Source organism: Bidens hawaiensis, unplaced genomic scaffold (genome assembly GCF_021521415.1).
Source record: "Bidens hawaiensis isolate Kalapana, Puna unplaced genomic scaffold, B.hawaiensis_p1.1 tig00048947_1, whole genome shotgun sequence".
NCBI lineage: Eukaryota > Viridiplantae > Streptophyta > Magnoliopsida > Asterales > Asteraceae > Bidens > Bidens hawaiensis.
Window position 1 is genome coordinate 92,644 of NW_027498746.1, and position 10,419 is coordinate 103,062.

Below are 10,419 nucleotides of genomic sequence, written 5' to 3' on the forward strand. Positions count from 1 at the left end.
CGTGGACCTAGCTATAACAGTTTTCTGCGAAGACTTCCAAACTATAGCTGCTCCTCCAAGTGTGAAAGCATACCCACTTGTAGATTTGGAATCTTTTATATCCAGTTTGCGCCAGTGTATCCTTCAATCACTTTTGGATCGCGGTTATGATGTAGTCCATAATCTCTTGTGTATCTCAAGTATCTTAGCACCTTTATTATACTTTTCCAATGCTCAAAACTTAGATCGCTAGTATATCTGCTTAGTTTGCTCATAGCATAAGCCAAATCGGGTCTAGTACAAATCATTAGATACATTAGACCACCAATGATCCTTGAGTACGCTAATTGATCCACACCCTCTCCTCGATTTTTACTCAAATGTTGGGTGGTATCAACCGGAGTATGAGCAACACAGATGTCCTTAGAACTGAATTTCTCAAGTATCTTATCCACATAATGAGCTTGACTTAAGACAATACCATTTTGGATTCTAGTGATCTTTACTCCAAGAATCACATCCGCTAAACCCATGTCTTTCATGTCTGACCATGCTTTCAACATGTCTTTAGTTGACTTAATCATTTTATCATCACTCCTAATGATAAGCATATCATCCACATAAAGGCATAATATCACATAACCTCCTGGTGTGTCTTTCACATAGACACATTTTTCACACTCATTTATTTTGAAACCATTGTCACACATGACATGATCAAACTTTTGATGCCATTGTTTTGGTGCTTGCTTTAATCCATATAGGGACTTGATGAGTTTGCAAACTTTACCCTCCTGGTCAGGAGCTGAAAAACCCTCAGGTTGTTTCATGTATATCTCTTCGTCTAGGTCTCCATTTAGGAATGCGGTCTTTACATCCATTTGATGTACTTCCAAATTTCTCAGAACTGCAATTACAAGCACCAACGTAATTGAGGTTATCCATGTTACAGGCGAGTAAATATCAAAGTAATCTAGACCTTCCCTTTGTCTATAACCTTTGATCACTAATCGCGCCTTGTACTTATCAATGGTGCCTTCAGCTTTCATCTTCCTTTTGAATATCCAACAATATCCAAGTGGTTTACAACCGGGCAAAAAGATCTACTAACTCCCAAGAATGATTTTGCAAAATAGAATCAATTTCATTTTTGATAGATCCTTTCTATTGAGGCCCTTCTGAAGAGAAAATCGCCTCGCGGTAGGTACTTGGATCACCTTCAACCATGTAAGTCAAGAAGTTCGGACCAAAAGATTTTTCAGTCATTGGCCGTTTGCTTCTTCTAAGCTCACCCTCTTCAACCTTAGGTCGTTCATGTGTCTCTTCATGAGCATTATCATCAAAAACTCTTGATGAACTTGCTTGTGCTTGTGCATGTCCTAACAAAGGAAACACATAATGTAACATTCCTTGATTCCATGATAGTGTTCTCATTCATATCCGGATTCTTAGACCCGTGTACTAAAAACCAATATTCACTACTGTTTGAGCATAACCAATAAATATGCAATCAGTAGTCTTGGGTCCTATCGTTTGCACCTTAGGTGCCGGTACTAATACCTTGGCTAGGCACCCCCACACTTTCAAGTATTTATATGATGGATTTCGTCCCATCCATAACTCATAAGGAGTCTCATCCCTTTTCTTGTGGGGGTATTTTACTTAAAATATAATTAGTCGAGATAATGTCTTCCTCCCACATGTCTAGTGCACACCAAGAACTATTCAACATGGAATTCATCGTCTCGTTCAACGTTCGGTTCTTTCGTTCCGCAACGCCATTCAATTGTGGCACATAGGGTGCGGTACACTCTATATATTGCCACTACGTGTGCATAAATCCGCAAGCGGTGCAATATATCCACCACCTCTATCGCTTATCACAATTTTAATCTTTTTATTAAGTTGATTCTCAACTTCATTTTTTTACAAAGTGAACTTATCTATCGCCTCGTCCTTACTCTTAAGTAAGTATGCATAGCAATATTTTATACAATCAACAATAAAGGTGATGAAATATTTATTTCCACCTCTTGTGGGAATCGCCTTTAAATCACATACATGGTATGAATTAAATCAAGGGGTTCGGTTATTCATATAAACGATTTAAAAGGATTTTAGTAAGTTTGAATTCAACACATGTGGTGCACTTAGAATATGAATTAATGCGGAATGTTGGTATACTTTTTAATTTAATCAAATGACTTATTGAATTAAAATTAACGTGTCCAAGACGTGCATGCCACATTTCACAATTAGAAAACTCAAGCATATAAACGGAAGAATTATTCTTATTCATTTCATTCCTCACAACCATAGCATTGAATTTTTCACAACCCTTTTCCTACAAACATTCCACGTTTGGTCAACACGACCATATCAGATTCTATCACTACAAAAAACCCAAACTTGTTGAGCAGCCATCCTGACGCAAGATTCTTCCGTATATTAGGCACTTAAAGTGTGTTGCTCAACTTAAGTTCCTTCCCAGAAGTAAACTTCAAAACCACATGGCCTTCGCCCTTGATGTCGGCGGTAATTGCATTTCCCATGTACAGCTTCTCATCACTTGCAACCTCCTTGAATGTGGGTTGTGCCAATAAGTCTTGTCACCACAAGCATGGTGGGTTGCGCCCTAGTTAATAAACCACCTTGCAGGTTGGTTACCAAAAATGTTGACCTCCGCGATCAACGCCAATAAGTCCATTATCAGGGCACATAAAGACCCACCATCTTCATCCATCATATGCGCCGGCTCACGCTTTGGTATCTTGCATTGTTCCGCACGATGACCTAACTTGTTACATTTGTAACACTTGCCTTGGAATGGTGGAGGCTTCTTTTTCGTAACCCCTTTCCTTGGCCCAAGGTTATTCACCTTGCCTTTACTTTTGACTTTCCTACCACCTTTACCTTTGTTGCCCTGTTATGGTTATCCATATTCAACAACATTTGCCTTAGTCGCGGCCACATGCACTAGGGCACCCTTTTGGGCTATCTTATTTTCCTCCTCTATTCAAAAGTGGACAACAAGCTCCTCGACGGTCATTTCCTTTGGTTTATGCTTAAGGTAGTTTTTGAATTCTACCCATGAAGGTGGCAATTTCCCTTGAAAAGTCTCACTAGGGCCATCACCTCCGCATGAATATCATGAAGTATAATTTGTATTATTGGACTTGGCTGATTATAGTATTGGAATTAACCATTTTGAAGTCTAAGAAACATGCCACGACAAATTTCTTTGTTCCGACATCCTTCGTTTTATACTTGCGGTCTAAAGGCTCCCATAAATTTTTGGCAATCTCAATTCCACAATACACGTTATACAACGAGTCCACAAGGAAATTCAACATGTAGTGGCGACACAAAAGATCCAAGTGTTTCCGCGCCTCTACCGCGTTGACAAGTTGACTATCGGCCCCTTCTATAAGAACGAGAGCAGTTTTAGTCAAGAACCTCGCAAGGTTCAAAGTAGTGAGATAAAAGAACAACTTTTGTTTCCACTTTTTAAAGTTCAACCCCGAGAACTTTTCTAGTTTCTCAGCATGATTTGCAATAGTCATTGCAGCCACGGTCGTAACCGGTGGCAATGGTGGTGATGGTGGGTTCGAGCTACTTGAGTTCGTCATTGTTTCTGAAATTTAAAACTAAGCAAGTTAAAATCAGATATTTAAAAATTCAAATAAAATTGTAAATTACCAACTTTTTAATCAAATTTCTATTTTATCAAAGTACTCCTACGAATTAAACAGAAAAAAATATGTATTTTAAAAACATGAACTTCGTGAATCAAACTGGTTTGAAACACAATGGAATGGTTTTGGATTCCAACGAACGGTATTTTAAAATATGTTTTAAGCTGAAGAATAATAATAAAACATAAATTTTATTAATATGAATAACAATACAAAATAAATAAAGTGGTAAATTACAATACTTTGAAATGAAAGTTACAACTAATTAAACAAGTACAAGGAAACAAAAATAAATAAAACAAGTAAAACGGAGCTGAGGATTCGTGTTCCACACGGGTCCCTTAAAACAGATTGTGGGTCTCCCAAGAGAGTCCGTGTGTTTCCCAGGGGACAACTCCGAAGCAGTTAGTACTGTTGGGGAGGACCGAGAACACGAATTGGAACTCGAAACTTCAAAGAAAGGAGTAGAAACCGAAACGTGACAACCTTCACGAGTGTTTGTTTTTTATGTAAGTTGGTGATCTTGTAAAAGTGAAAGTAAATATATATATTTGCAAGACTCATCTTGCTCATATATATAGTGAACGAAGGCTCTTTAGTTTGACAAAAATTGATGTTCATAACAAGTGACATTAAACGACTTTAATGCCTTTTACTATTTTAATCAACTATATCAACTCCCACCATTCATATGATGTATGCTAGCGTGTGACCCGTACATGGACTAGTGAAATGCGCACCCCAATATTGCAAGCAGTCGGCTTCACCAATAAGGGACAAGTTCCCACTTCTTTCACTTTATTCTCTAAAGTTGACATATTAAACATTTCAAACACCCAACTTCGGACATCAATATCGCGTTCATCTTATGTCCGTTTTGGACACGGTTTTGTTCGTTGCGAACCTCTCACAACATAGAACACAAACGAAACTGTTAACAATTATAATAACCGCAGTTACATATATTCTAACTATGTCCAAAATGCGAATAATACATATTTGTACTTAATGAAAAAAAGAAACTCATTTTTTTTTCTATTAATCTAAATTTTTCCAACAATAACATGAGTACAACATATTTGTACTTAATGAAGACAAAAGTCCGTGATTGTTGTGAAACAACGGCCTAACAGCAAGATCACATATGTATAATAGAGAGAATATAAAGAGAATGAGAGAACTCTTTCGTTGAGTATATCATATCAAGTACATGAACCTTCTATTTATAGGGTTATAATATTAATACATACATAAATGATAATATGGGGGTTAAGAATAAGGATAGTCACCTATAAATATTCATAACACTCTCCTTGACTATCCACGTGATAAAGAAAAAAAAATAGTACTCTTTATATACGCTTTGTGGTGTTGCCTCATTAAAAACCTTGATAGGAAAACTCATTGGGACAAAACCATAGCTAAGGGAAAAAGAGTGCAACGCGTATAATACTCCCCCTCATTTATACATCCTTTAAGTGACAAGCTCAATCTTCTTGAAAAGTTTGTTTACGATTTTTAATAATCCGTTGCTTGATCTTGTAGTGTACACTTTTTTATTGGGAGTAATGTTGTATTATCTTCGTGTATGACTTGTAGTACCTCGTCTAGTAAATAAGTGACATGTAGTGCCTCATTTTGTATATGAGTAGCATGAGATCTACGACTTTGCTATATTATATTCCCTTCATTAAAATGACTAGCCAAACCCTTTTTTATGGGTTAGTAAAATATACTTATATCTTTAATACCTTGCATACATCAAAGTATTGTGTTTAACTCATTTCGATGTCTCTTCACTGAAAAATTATATTTTGTCAATAAATATAAATAAATAATATATCTAGTTGTCTATAACTAGCAAGAAATATTGCACCCATCGCAATAAACTATATTACTTCTTGACCAACAGGCAATGATGTAAAAGTAGGATTACAAGGCCGAGTACTTGCTATAAGTTATGTAGCCGATGCTAGTTTATGTAAATCCGCCTAGTTACTAAGAATAAATCAAATGTGGTCAACCTCAGCCATAACCACATCTTATCGGTGAACTTGGACCGATTTTGACTCAAAAAAATAAAACATATTTCGTATTTCAATAATATTAACGAAAATATCATTTTTTTAAGTAATGATCAGTCACTTTTAGATTTTTTTATTATTTAAAAATGTATTTCTTTTATTTATATTGATATTCACCTATTTTGTTATAAATACTAGTGAACTTATGATATTTAACGTATATATAATATCCAAAAGTTAATTTTCTTTATATTTACCATTTCCGAGTACTCCCCGGGTACTCTCTGAGTACTCCGAGTACACCCAACTTCCCAGTCGGCCGCCTAGGGTCCGCCTAGCGACTTTTGCAACCTTGCCAACATGTTGGATTTAGAATTAGATTATTTGTTTTATATGAGATGAACTTCATTCATGCTCCAACATTTTATATATGATGTTTGATTGATAAAAATATCATTATAGAAATGCTCTATACGCATACCATCTCTTTATAAGATACAATGCAATCATCAAGATGATATTATTGGTTTAATATTAAAATATTCCATACATGGATCAAATATATCATATTCATATTTCTTTTCCAAGAGATAATCACCGAGTTGATTATATCATTTCTGACTCGGCTTTTATAGTTCACGTATAGAACTTGTTAATTTCATATAATAAACTTCTTGAGCTTTTAGCTTAAATTCTTCATGCACGTATAATTTGTCATGAACTTCCTTCTATGATAACCAATCATGTATAAAATAAACGACAACATGGATTTCCTTCCATGTTGACCAATCATGTATACAAATTTACTCTTCAAGAGTTTGGCACATAAAATTCATCTAGTTAGCACATTCTTTTCTATGTCATATTTAAAGATATAATCAAGAATTATTTTAATTTCATTCCATATTGTACCATTCTTATACATAGTTTATTCAATATCACCATATGCTTATTAATGCATAGGAATTATATCCTTAAGATGTTTACTTTTAACCAATAAATCGTGTTAGGAAACTCACATGATACACATATATTCCATTCATCAATGTATACAAGAATAATATGTACTCCAATCCAAATTTATATAATACAAGTATATCGTTCTCGAGAACTTATTATTAATGATTTTGGCAATTTAAATCCTTCAAGGATATTTTTCATTTATCATAATATTTATTAGATGCATATCATTTCTCTCTTGTATTACCAGATTAAATTGTGTTGCATCCACCACTAGAGAATATATCTCCTCATAGTTTTTATTTTTCTTATCACGCTTTCGCAGAAAAGACTCTTTTATATATAATATATATTACAACAATTAATTGTATGGACCACTTGTCCAAAAATTAGCAGATTCGTGAGAGAATTCAGTTCTTCATCATTTGCATCTGTTCATTTTGGCCAATCATTTTAATATCTTATTTATAGGCAGAACTTAGTTTTTTATCCTCAATGTTTTCATGATTTCAAGCTCTATAAAAAATTATCAACGACATCGTTTTTTTTCCGATTTCATATGTATCTAGACATGATATAGTTTATTGAGATCTCTTTTATTTTTAGGTACCTTAGGTTCTCTTCTAGAACCATCATGCCTATCGTCTCTTAAGAGAATCTTTCATTATACCTCGACTTGACCATTTTCATTACTTGCTCCATTTTTGATGATTTTTATTCTTTGAATCGAACAGTCTAACATGCTTAAGGCGTGCCCTAAACTCATTCAGTTCAAGAATCCAACTAATGAAAGTCACATACTCGTCTAGTCTCCATCATCACCCTTGTACCTCTAAAACTAAATGACAAAGACAGGATTTGAACCTTAATCACTTGATATATCAAGTCTCACCTTTACCACTCCACAAGTAACTCATTTGTGTTGTTTTATAATTTCATAACACCACACTTTCAAATATCCGCATATGCACGTGCAACTTGACATGCATTATCCAGCGCATCAAGAAGGTTCAAGAAATAGCGGCTGGTCCGTCAAACGTTTGAATCAATATATACTAATTCAACCCACCACATACGACCCATACTTTGTCACACCAATTTTGGTTGGATAACCTATTAATATTAATGCCAACAAATATCAACACAAAGATCAATATTATCTACTATTGACACCCATGGATGCAAATCACGAACCCGCAAGAAGAGATGAACGAGAAAGGAGAGAAAACAAGTTCCGGGGAATCCGAAGGCGGCCATATGGGCGGTACGCGGCCGAGATATGCGATCCTACAAGGAACGGTGCGCGTTCATGGCTTGGAACTTTTGACTCGGCGGAGGAAGCTGCTAGGGCTTATGATCGAGCCGCGTATGCATTAAGAGGTCACCAAGCTATTCTTAATTTCCCTAACGATGGCCATTACCGAAATGTTAACTCTTCCACCTCGGCTTCGATGGCGCCATTAGGGGTAAACTCGACGTCATCAATGTCGTGTTCGTCGGTGTCGTCTTCTAGGGACAGCAATGGCGGATTGGAGAAAGAGGGGGTGGTAGAATTTGAGTATTTAGATGATAAGCTTTTGGAAGATCTTCTAGGCAAGAATTCTCCAAATAAATGGAACCAATGATTAAAATGTCGATGCTGTAAAGAGTGAAATTGCCAAGCTAAAGAATATGTTAAAGTGTATTAGTGTGAATGCATGTTTTAAGCTCTCTTTGGATGTGTTTTTACAAAATTTTAGGGTTTCTATGAATGAATTTGCTTGGAATAGTTGGAAACAAATATATGCGTGATATATTTGGTGCTTGTAAGTTTCAGTGTTGTATTAGTTATCACTCAATTTTTATACCACTATAAGATCACTGAGTTTCACCTAATGTTTTAATCAGGGATTTTTTTATCTATTGTTTTCAGATAACTCTCCTATATTCTCCAAGATTGTCTAGTATGAAAGTAGGGATGGCAATGAAACCCGAACCCGATGGAAAAACCTGAAACCCGACATTAATGGGACGGGTAATACCTGACCCATTAGGGTTTGGGACGGGTTTGGGATTAGTTTTAAAACTTTTCGCGGGTTTGAGACGGGTTTAGGATTAGTTTAAAATTTTTTCGCGGGTTTGGGACGGGTTTGGGATTTCTAATATACCCGATTACCCGAACCGATTACCCGATAACATAAACCCATTTACCCGATTATATACCCGATGACCCGATATAGCTTATTATATTATATATATACTATATTCCAAATATATTATTTGTCGAAACTTGTTTATGTTAATTATTTGAGATATTTTATCATTATGGTAACCATCTTTGTAAATGATTAGTTATATATTTTTTGTCAAAACCCGACAGGTTTTGAGCCGAGTATACCCGACGGGTATTTTATCAAAACCTGATAGGAAACCCGAAACCCGACGAGTAATTACCCGATTAAACCCGACGTGTTTGGGATGGACTTTAATAATCGGGCATGGGTTTGGGAATACCTAAACCCGACCCATTGCCATCCCTATATGAAAGATAGGATGAATGTATATATTATTAAATTTTTTTTCAAGTTTGATAAAAAAGAAAAAGAGTGCCACTACAAAATTCCTATATTTTTTTAAAAGATGTCTATCGCAGTGGCGGCGGTGCCAAAAGATCATAATACTTGCCATACGTCATTACCCAAGTTCAAATTTCATTGTCGCCCATGTTTCTGGACGCACACATGAGGCCAGGATTCGAACCCGATGTTAGAAATATTATTTTGATTAAGTAAAATCAATATTGAGTCGTAAACGAATCCCACGTTGATGACTCTAAATACATGATTATCAATACTTTTCCATATTCAACATATATTCTCAACCTTCCTTGATGTCTCATATTTGTGCATTGTGGTGGAGTAATTGCAATGTATATTGCACTTTTAATAACTATAAATGGAAAGTATTTGGTTCCTGACCGAAAACCAATTGTAATGGGGATGAAGTATTATAACTTATTGGCCTTATGTGAATTAATATTACCTTGTGTAAAAAACACATGTTCCAACAAATAAATATGAACGTTTGATCTCATGATTATTGGATTTGTAATTAATCATAGACGTTTGTTCATCGTCTTCGACAAAAACAATTTTGTAACAATATTCATCACATATTGTTTAACACTTATTCCAATAATCACTAGTAATATTGGAATTAAGATCACGCTAGAATAGTGTGCTTGCTATTAGGTAAGTCACACGTTACACAAACTTCAGGTTGCGAATTTGATAACCATTTAGACGATGCATCGATTTAAAAACACTAAATGGTATCAGTTTCATCGTATATTAGAGATTAACTTCTCCTTGAGAGCAAACATTGTATGTTTAATTACCTTGAAGAATCTTCTGGTTCTTCAATATTTTCACATCATCAATGACTCGGAATGGTCTAACCGGTCAAGCCAATATATTAAACAGTGATGATCCATAAATTTATAGCGTGAACATGTATACTTTAGTTTCACTCATGTGTTGTTAATACATGAAAGAAAATATGAGAGCATAATGTATTATCATTTCAAGCATTCATGTTAAAACACGTATCCCGTATTTTATTCTCATCTAATAATTCCCTTGCCACTTCTTGTGGTCACTTTATCATTAACATGGTTGATCTCATTATTAACGCAAGAGTCATTGTCATTACAATTTCCTCATTAAGCATGATCATGACTTTTATAACGATCATTATGTCATCACATTCACTTTTAAGTATTG

General features: G+C 35.2%; 1 pseudogene; it reads left to right on the forward strand.

Moving 5' to 3' along the window:
* The first annotated feature begins 7,833 nt into the window (after positions 1-7,833).
* Positions 7,834-8,283, forward strand: LOC143597726 (ethylene-responsive transcription factor ERF098 pseudogene; annotated as a pseudogene).
* The last annotated feature ends 2,136 nt before the right edge of the window (positions 8,284-10,419 follow it).